Here is a 10104-nt window from a genome sequence, read left to right on the forward strand (position 1 = left end):
GCCTCGCACTAATAGCTTATATAGGAGAGGTTGTTGCCGCGAACCTCTCCCGTGCCCCTCTCATTGATTCAACGGCGGTGTCGAGGCGGATGGAAATGTCGGATTTTGAAACGGTGGACGCCGACGTTGAATCAATTGGAGGGGCATGAAGCCCACCCTCGAGGTGCTATTCCTCGACTCTCCTTTAGATCATGTTTTCTTGTCACTCAAGCTGGCGCAATTTCGGAAAGCAGTTGGGCTGCGCGTCACGAGTGAAAAGGGAGCCTTTGTGATCGGAAGCTCCCCGTGGCCATTCGATGAGAAGAGCCATTGCTTGTGTGAGCAAGGACGAATGCAGCCTCGGATTCCGAACGAAATCAACGACATCGAATCTATATATAGGAGCGGAATGAAGCAGCAGCCAGCCCGTTTGCAATGCGCGGCTCCCCAAAGTTGCTATTCTTTCTCACTCCATCGGGGCACAAATTCGGGAGTTGTTCGACAGCGGTCGTCGTTCCAATGGTGTCATTGCGGTGAAATCTGTTCACAGCTAAGATTGGTTTTTGTGAGAGATGGGTATGAAAGCACATCCCAATTGCTACGCGGGAGCTCCCTAAGGTCGCCTCTGTGCCAACTCGATCGGCACAACATTGGGAATGGTTCGACAGCGGTTGTCGTTCCAATGTGTCATCGGGGGATGTCTTGGAAAGTGGTCTTACTTTCAAGGGCGAGCTCGCGTCTAGCACTTGGGTTGTGCGTCGCGTCACAAGTGAATGGGGGATGTCTTGGGGGATGTCTTGGAAAGTGGTCTTTCTTTCAAGGGCGAGCTCGCGTCTAGCACTTGGACTGTGCGTCGCGTCACAAGTGGATGGGGAGATCTCTCTGTGAACGGCGGCATGGTGATTGCAAGAGAAAATTGACTTAGTCGGAGCCATTGGCCTCGGGCCATTGTGACGGCCTCGCAATTTCTCTTTAATTGCAACCTATGTTTGCGCAGTAGCAGAGTTTGCATGTAAGATGGGCCTTGTTCTCGAGAGTTCCAGGAGATGACCTCCGGAACTTTTGGATTGGGCCCCTTCAAGGTGAAATTCATCCAGTTGATCGGATGAGCTCGATGACCATTTCAGTCCCTCGGCTCCATGAACTCACATCTCCTAACCGATGACAATCTTTTGCTCCTCTGCCGACCTCATAAAAAATTGGGTCGTGAATGGCTGTTTGGTAGGAATTTTAAAGGATTTGGATTTTTAAGGTGGATGTCGGTGTGTTCGCTAATGTCTAATGCAGAGCGAGCCTCGCACTAATAGCTTATATAGGAGAGGTGGTTGCCGCGAGCCTCTCCCGTGCCCCTCTCATTGATTCAACGCCGGTGTCAAGGCGGATGGATATGTCAGATTTTGAAATGGTGGACGCTGACGTTGAATCAATTAGAGGGGCATGAAGCCCACCCTGGATGTGCTATTCCTCGACTCTCCTTTTAGATCATGTTTTCTTCTCACTCAGCTGGCACAATTTCAGAAAAAGGTTTGGCAGCGGTTGCCATCCCTCACCGCGTCTACTTGGTGATTTTAAAACTCGATCTAAAACGGGAGCCCTCGCCTAGCACCTCCGTCCGGTGTTGCTCGGGTATTGCATAAAATTATGCCAACGGCGCGAATCCCCCAATGAATGCCTACGCTTGGACCCTCTCTTAGATCACCTTCTTCGATCACTCGACCGACGCAACTACGGAAGAGACTTGGCAGCGGTTGCCATTCTACAGCGCGTCTGTTCAGCGATTTCGAAGTTGATCTAATGGCGAGCCCTTGTCTCTAGCCATGAGGTGGGTGGTTGGCGCTCTAGCAAAATTTTTTGCGTGCCTATCGCGGCTACAAGGGGAGAGGTGGTTGCCGCGAGCCTCTCCCGTGCCCCCCTCATTGATTCAACGCCGCTGTCAGGGCGGATGGATATGTCGGATTTTGAAACGGTGGACGCCGACGTTGAATCAATTAGAGGGGCATGAAGCCCACCCTCGAGGGTGCTATTCCTGGACTCTCCTTTAGATCATGTTTTCTTGTCACTCAGCTGGCGCAATTTCGGAAAAAGGTTTGGCCAGCGGTTGCCAGCCCTCACCGCGTCTACTCGGTGATTTTAAAACTCGATCTAAAACGGGAGCCCTCGTCTAGCACCTCCGTCCGGTGTTGCTCGGGTATTGCATAAATTTATGCCATCGGCGCGAATCCCCCAACGAATGCCTACGCTTGGACCCTCTCTTAGATCACCTTCTTCGATCACTCGACCGACGCAACTACGGAAGAGACTTGGCAGCGGTTGCCATTCTACAGCGCGTCTGTTCAGCGATTTCGAAGTTGATCTAATGGCGAGCCCTTGTCTCTAGCCATGAGGTGGGTGCTTGGCGCTCTAGCAAAATTTTTTGCGTGCCTATCGCGGCTACAACGGGAGAGGTGGTTGCCGCGAGCCTCTCCCGTGCCCCCCTCATTGATTCAACGCCGCTGTCAGGGCGGATGGATATGTCGGATTTTGAAACGGTGGACGGCGACGTTGAATCAATTAGAGGGGCATGAAGCCCACCCTCGAGGGTGCTATTCCTGGGCTCTCCTTTAGATCATGTTTTCTTGTCACTCAGCTGGCGCAATTTCGGAAAATGGTTTGGCAGCGGTTGCCAGCCCTCACCGCGTCTACTGGGTGATTTTAAAACTCGATCTAAAACGGGAGACCTCGTCTAGCACCTCCGTCCGGTGTTGCTCGGGTATTGCATAAATTTATGCCATCGGCGCGAATCCCCCAACGAATGCCTACACGCTTGGACCCTCTCTTAGATCACCTTCTTCGATCACTCGACCGACGCAACTACGGAAGAGACTTGGCAGCGGTTGCCATTCTACAGTGCGTCTGTTCAGCGATTTCGAAGTTGATCTAATGGCAAGCCCTTGTCTCTAGGCATGAGGTGGGTGGTTGGCGCTCTAGCAAAATTTTTTTGCGTGCCTATCACGGCTACAAGGGGAGAGGTGGTTGCCGCGAGCCTCTCCCGTGCCCCCCTCATTGATTCAACGCCGCTGTCATGGCGGATGGATATGTCGGATTTTGAAACGGTGGATGGCGACGTTGAATCAATTAGAGGGGCATGAAGCCCACCCTCGAGGGTGCTATTCCTGGACTCTCGTTTAGATCATGTTTTCTTGTCACTCAGCTGGCGCAATTTCAGAAAAAGGTTTGGCAGCGGTTGCCAGCCCTCACCGCGTCTACTCGGTGATTTTAAAACTCGATCTAAAACGGGAGCCCTAGTCTAGCACCTCCATCCGGTGTTGCTCGGGTATTGCATAAATTTATGCCATCGGCGCGAATCCCCCAACGAATGCCTACACGCTTGGACCCTCTCTTAGATCACCTTCTTCGATCACTCGACCGACGCAACTACGGAAGAGACTTGGCAGCGGTTGCCATTCTACAGCGCGTCTGTTCAGCGATTTCGAAGTTGATCTAATGGCGAGCCCTTGTCTCTAGGCATGAGGTGGGTGGTTGGCGCTCTAGCAAAATTTTTTTGCGTGCCTATCGCAGCTACAAGGGGAGAGGTGGTTGCCGCGAGCCTCTCCCATGCCCCCCTCATTGATTCAACGCCGCTGTCAGGGCGGATGGATATGTTGGATTTTGAAACGGTGGACACCGACGTTGAATCAATTAGAGGGGCATGAAGCCCACCCTCGAGGGTGCTATTCCTGGACTCTCGTTTAGATCATGTTTTCTTGTCACTCAGCTGGCGCAATTTCGGAAAAAGGTTTGGCAGCGGTTGCCAGCCCTCACCGCGTCTGCTCGGTGATTTTAAAACTCGATCTAAAACGGGAGCCCTCGTCTAGCACCTCCGTCCGGTGTTGCTCGGGTATTGCATAAATTTATGCCATCGGCGCGAATCCCCCAATGAATGCCTACGCTTGGACCCTCTCTTAGATCACCTTCTTCGATCACTCGACTGACCCAACTACGGAAGAGACTTGGCAGCGGTTGCCATTCTACAGCGCGTCTGTTCAGCGATTTCGAAGTTGATCTAATGGCGAGCCCTTGTCTCTAGGCATGAGGTGGGTGCTTGGCGCTCTAGCAAAATTTTTTGCGTGCCTATCGCGGCTACAACGGGAGAGGTGGTTGCCGCGAGCCTCTCCCGTGCCCCCCCTCATTGATTCAACGCCGCTGTCAGGGCGGATGGATATGTCAGATTTTGAAACAGTGGACGGCGACGTTGAATCAATTAGAGGGGCATGAAGCCCACCCTGGAGGGTGCTATTCCTGGACTCTCCTTTAGATCATGTTTTCTTGTCACTCAGCTGGCGCAATTTCGGAAAAAGGTTTGGCAGCGGTTGCCAGCCCTCACCGCGTCTACTTGGTGATTTTAAAACTCGATCTAAAATGGGAGCCCTCATCTAGCACCTCCGTCCGGTGTTGCTCGGGTATTGCATAATTTGTTGCTATCGGCACGAATCCCCCAACGAATCCCTAGCCTTGGACTCTGTCTTAGATCACCTTCTTCGATCACTCGACCGACGCAATTACGGAAGAGGCTTGGCAGCGGTTGCCATTCCACAGCGCGTCTGTTCAGCGATTTCGAAGTTGATCTACTAATGGCGAGCCCTTGTCTAGCCATGAGGTGGGTGCTTGGGGCTCTAGCAATTTTTTGTGTGCCTATCGCGGCTACAATGGGAGCTTTGATAACAAAAGTTCTCGGTGACCCTCCCCAATAGAAATCAGTGCTGGTGTTCGCGAAAGACACATTATTCAGATTTTTGGAATATTGGCACCAGCATCGTTTCTATTGGGAGGGCCGTGAAGCCATCCCGATTTTGCTATGCGAGGGCTCTCTCCCCAGAGTCGTTCTCTACGCAACAACTTCTTTGGCACAAAATTTTCAGAATGGTTCGGCAGCGGTTGTCGTTCCAATGGTGCCGTTGTGGTGGTTGCCTGGGCAGCGATCTGAAGGGCGACCCGTCATCTAGCAGTTGGCCTGCGCATCACGAGTGACAAGGGAGCCTTTGTTATCGGAAGCTCCCCGTGGCCATTCGATTAGAAGAGCCATTGCTTGTTTGAGCAAGGACGAATGCAGCCTCGGATTCCAAATGAAATCAACGATTTCGGATCTATATAAGAGCGGAATGAAGCAGCAGCACAGCCCGTTTGCTATGCGCGCCTCCCCAAAGATGCTCTTCTTTCTCACTCCATTGCCACAATTTCAGGAGTTGTTCGACAGCGATTGTCATTCCAATGTGTCATTGCGGTGATCTGGAGAGCGATGCTAAGGGGGCGAGAGCTTGTGTCTAGAATTTGGGATGTTTGTGCGAGCGAGCAGGGGAGCTTCTCTTATCGGAACCTCTCCGTGGCCTTTGAATATATAGACCCAGTGCCGACGATATCGATGGATGCGAGCCCTTGGATTCCAAATTTGTCCACAGCTAACATTGGTTTTTGTGAGAGATGGGCACGAAAGCACATCCCGATTGCTACGCGGGAGCTCCCTAAGGTCGCCTCTGTGCCAACTCGATCGGCACAACATTGGGAATGGTTCGACAGCGGTTGACGTTCCAATGTGTCATCGGGGGATGTATTGGAAAGTGGTCTTTCTTTCAAGGGCGAGCTCGCGTCTAGACATTGGATTGTGCGTCGCGTCACAGGTGAATGGGGATATCTCTCTGTGAACGGCGGCATGGTGATTGCAAGAGAAAATTGACTTAGTCGGAGCCATTGGCCTCGGGCCATTGTGACGGCCTCGCAATTTCTCTTTAATTGCAACCTATGTTTGCGCAGTAGCAGAGTTTGCATGTAAGATGGGCCTTGTTCTCGAGAGTTCCAGGAGATGACCTCCGGAACTTTTGGATTGGGCCCCTTCAAGGTGAAATTCATCCAGTTGATCGAATGAGCTCGATGACCATTTCAGTCCCTCGGCTCCATGAACTCACATCTCCTAACCGATGACAATCTTTTGCTCCTCTGCCGACCCCATAAAAAATTGGGTCGTGAATGGCTGTTTGGTAGGAATTTTAAAGGATTTGGATTTTTAAGGCGGATGTCGGTGTGTTCGCTAATTTCTAATGCAGAGCGAGCCTCGCACTAATAGCTTATATAGGAGAGGTGGTTGCCGCGAGCCTCTCCCGTGCCCCCCTCATTGATTCAACGCCGGTGTCAAGGCGGATGGATATGTCGGATTTTGAAACGGTGGACGCCGACGTTGAATCAATTAGAGGGGCATGAAGCCCACCCCGGATGTGCTATTCCTCGACTCTCCTTTAGATCATGTTTTCTTCTCACTCAGCTGGCGCAATTTCCGAAAAAGGTTTCGCAGCGGTTGCCATCCCTCACCGCGTCTACTTGGTGATTTTAAAACTCGATCTAAAACGGGAGCCCTCGTCTAGCACCTCCGTCCGGTGTTGCTCGGGTATTGCATAAAATTATGCCGTCGGCGCGAATCCCCCAACGAATGCCTACGCTTGGACCCTCTCTTAGATCACCTTCTTCGATCACTCGACCGACGCAACTACGGAAGAGACTTGGCAGCGGTTGCCATTCTACAGCGCGTCTGTTCAGCGATTTCGAAGTTGATCTAATGGCGAGCCCTTGTCTCTAGGCATGAGGTGGGTGGTTGGCGCTCTAGCAAAATTTTTTTGCGTGCCTATCACGGCTACAAGGGGAGAGGTGGTTGCCGCGAGCCTCTCCCGTGCCCCCCTCATTGATTCAACGCCGCTGTCAGGGCGGATGGATATGTCGGATTTTGAAACGGTGGACGGCGACATTGAATCAATTAGAGGGGCATGAAGCCCACCCTCGAGGGTGCTATTCCTGGACTCTCCTTTAGATCATGTTTTCTTGTCACTCAGCTGGCGCAATTTCGGAAAAAGGTTTGGCAGCGGTTGCCAGCCCTCACCGCGTCTACTCGGTGATTTTAAAACTCGATCTAAAACGGGAGCCCTCGTCTAGCACCTCCGTCCGGTGTTGCTCGGGTATTGCATAAATTTATGCCATCGGCGCGAATCCCCCAACGAATGCCTACGCTTGGACCCTCTCTTAGATCACGTTCTTCGATCACTCGACCGACGCAACTACGGAAGAGACTTGGCAGCGGTTGCCACTCTACAGCGCGTCTGTTCAGCGATTTTGAAGTTGATCTAATGGCGAGCCCTTGTCTCTAGGCATGAGGTGGGTGCTTGGCGCTCTAGCAAAATATTTTGCGTGCCTATCGCGGCTACAACGGGAGAGGTGGTTGCTGCGAGCCTCTTTCGTGCCCCCCTCATTGATTCAACGCCGCTGTCAGGGCGGATGGATATGTCGGATTTTGAAACGGTGGACGGCGACGTTGAATCAATTAGAGGGGCATGAAGCCCACCCTCGAGGGTGCTATTCCTGGACTCTCCTTTAGATCATGTTTTCTTGTCACTCAGCTGGCGCAATTTCGGAAAAAGGTTTGGCAGCGGTTGCCAGCCCTCACCGCGTCTACTCGGTGATTTTAAAACTCGATCTAAAATGGGAGCCCTCATCTAGCACCTCCGTCCGGTGTTGCTCGGGTATTTGCATAAATTTATGCCATCGGCGCGAATCCCCCAACGAATGCCTACGCTTGGACCCTCTCTTAGATCACCTTCTTCGATCACTCGACCGACGCAACTACGGAAGAGACTTGGCAGCGGTTGCCATTCTACAGCGCGTCTGTTAAGCGATTTCGAAGTTGATCTAATGGTGAGCCCTTGTCTCTAGGCATGAGGTGGGTGCTTGGCGCTCTAGCAAAATTTTTTGCGTGCCTATCACGGCTACAAGGGGAGAGGTGGTTGCCGCGAGCCTCTCCCGTGCCCCCCTCATTGATTCAACGCCGCTGTCAGGGCGGATGGAAATGTCGGATTTTGAAACGGTGGATGGCGACGTTGAATCAATTAGAGGGGCATGAAGCCCACCCTCGAGGGTGCTATTTTCTTGGACTCTCCTTTAGATCATTTATTCTTGTCACTCAGCTGGCGCAATTTCGGAAAAAGGTTTGGCAGCGGTTGCCAGCCCCTCACCGCGTCTACTTGGTGATTTTAAAACTCGATCTAAAACGGGAGCCCTCGTCTTGCACCTCCGTCCGGTGTTGCTCGGGTATTGCACAAATTTTTGCCATCGGCGCGAATCCCCCAACGAATGCCTACACGCTTGGACCCTCTCTTAGATCACCTTCTTCGATCACTCGACCGACGCAATTACGGAAGAGACTTGGCAGCGGTTGCCATTCTACACCGCGTCCGTTCTGCGATTTCGAAGTTGATCTAATGGCGAGCCCCCTTGTCTATAGCCATGAGGTGGGTACTTGGCGCTCTAGCAAAATTTTTTGCGAGCCTATCGCGGCTACAATGGGAGAGGTGGTTGCCGCGAGCCTCTCCCGTGCCCAGCTCATTGATTCAACGCCGTTGTCAGGGCGGATGGATATGTCGGATTTTGAAACGGTGGACGCCGACGTTGAATCAATTAGAAGGGCATGAAGCCCACCTTCAAGGGTGCTATTCCTGGACTCTCCTTTAGATCATGTTTTCTTGTCACTCAGCTGGCGCAATTTTGGAAAAAGGTTTGGCAGCGGTTGCCAGCCCTCACCGCGTCTTCTTTGTGATTTTAAAACTCGATCTAAAACGGGAGCCCTCGTCTAGCACCTCCGTCCGGTGTTGCGCGGGTATTGCACAAATTTTTTCCATCGGCGCGATTACCCCAACGAATGCCCTACGCTGGGACCCTCTCTTAGATCACCTTTTTCGATCACTCGACCGACGCAATTACGGAAGAGACTTGGCAGCGGTTGCCATTCTACAGCGCGTCTGTTCTGCGATTTTGAAGTTGATCTAATGGCGAGCCCTTGTCTCTAGGCATGAGGTGGGTGCTTGGCGCTCTAGCAAAATCTTTTTGCGTGCCTATCGCGGCTACAATGGGAGAGGTGGTTGCCGCGAGCCTCTCCTGTGCCCCCCTCATTGATTCAACGCCGCTGTCAGGGTGGATGGATATGTCGGATTTTGAAACGGTGGACGCCGACGTTGAATCAATTAGAGGGGCATGAAGCCCACCCTCGAGGGTGCTATTCCTGGACTCTCCTTTAGATCATGTTTTCTTGTCACTCAGCTGGCGCAATTTCGAAAAAAGGTTTGGCAGCGGTTGCCACCCCTCACCGCGTCTACTTGGTGATTTTAAAACTCGATCTAAAATGGGAGCCCTCGTCTAGCACCTCCGTCCGGTGTTGCTCGGGTACTGCATAAATTTATGCCATCGGCACGAATCCCCCAACGAATGCCTACGCTTGGACCCTCTCTCTTAGATCACCTTCTTCGATCACTCGACCGACGCAACTATGGAAGAGACTTGGCAGCGGTTGCCATTCTACAGCGCGTCTGTTCAGCGATTTTGAAGTTGATCTAATGGCGAGCCCTTGTCTCTAGCCATGAGGTGGGTGCTTGGCGCTCTAGCAAAATTTTTTGCGTGCCTATCGCGTAAAGCATGTTTTCTAGTCACTCAGCTGGCGCAATTTCGGAAAAAAGGTTTGGCAGCGGTTGCCAGCCCTCACCGCGTCTTCTTGGTGATTTTAAAACTCGATCTAAAATGGGAGCCCTCGTCTAGCGGCTCCGTGCCAACTCGATCGGCACAACATTGGGAAATGGTTCGACAGCGGTTGTCGTTCCAATGTGTCATCGGGGGATGCCTTGGAAAGTGGCCTTTCAAGGGCGAGCTCGCGTCTATCCCTTGGATTGTGCGTCGCGTCACAAGTGAATGGGGAGATCTCTCTGTGAACGGCGGCATGGTGATTGCAAGAGAAAATTGACTTAGTCGGAGCATTGGCCTCGGGCCATTGTGACGGCCTTGCAATTTCTCTTTAATTGCAACCTATGTTTGCGCAGTAGCAGAGTTTGCATGTAAGATGGGCCTTGTTCTTGAGAGTTCTAGGAGATGACCTCCGGAACTTTTGGATTGGGCCCCTTCAAGGTGAAATTCATCCAGCTGATCGGATGAAGCTCGATGTGCTTGTATCTATTCTGAGACGGTAATGATGGTCATTAATCTGTGGTGGTGAGTATTATCCCATTCAGTAATCGCAATGGCGGAGCTGGTGGGAAGTACTTGTCGCTTTGTTTTGATGGATATACC

Source organism: Cupressus sempervirens, chromosome 2 (assembly GCF_028749045.1).
Source record: "Cupressus sempervirens isolate cs-2001-9-10 chromosome 2, ASM2874904v1, whole genome shotgun sequence".
NCBI classification, from domain to species: domain Eukaryota; kingdom Viridiplantae; phylum Streptophyta; class Pinopsida; order Cupressales; family Cupressaceae; genus Cupressus; species Cupressus sempervirens.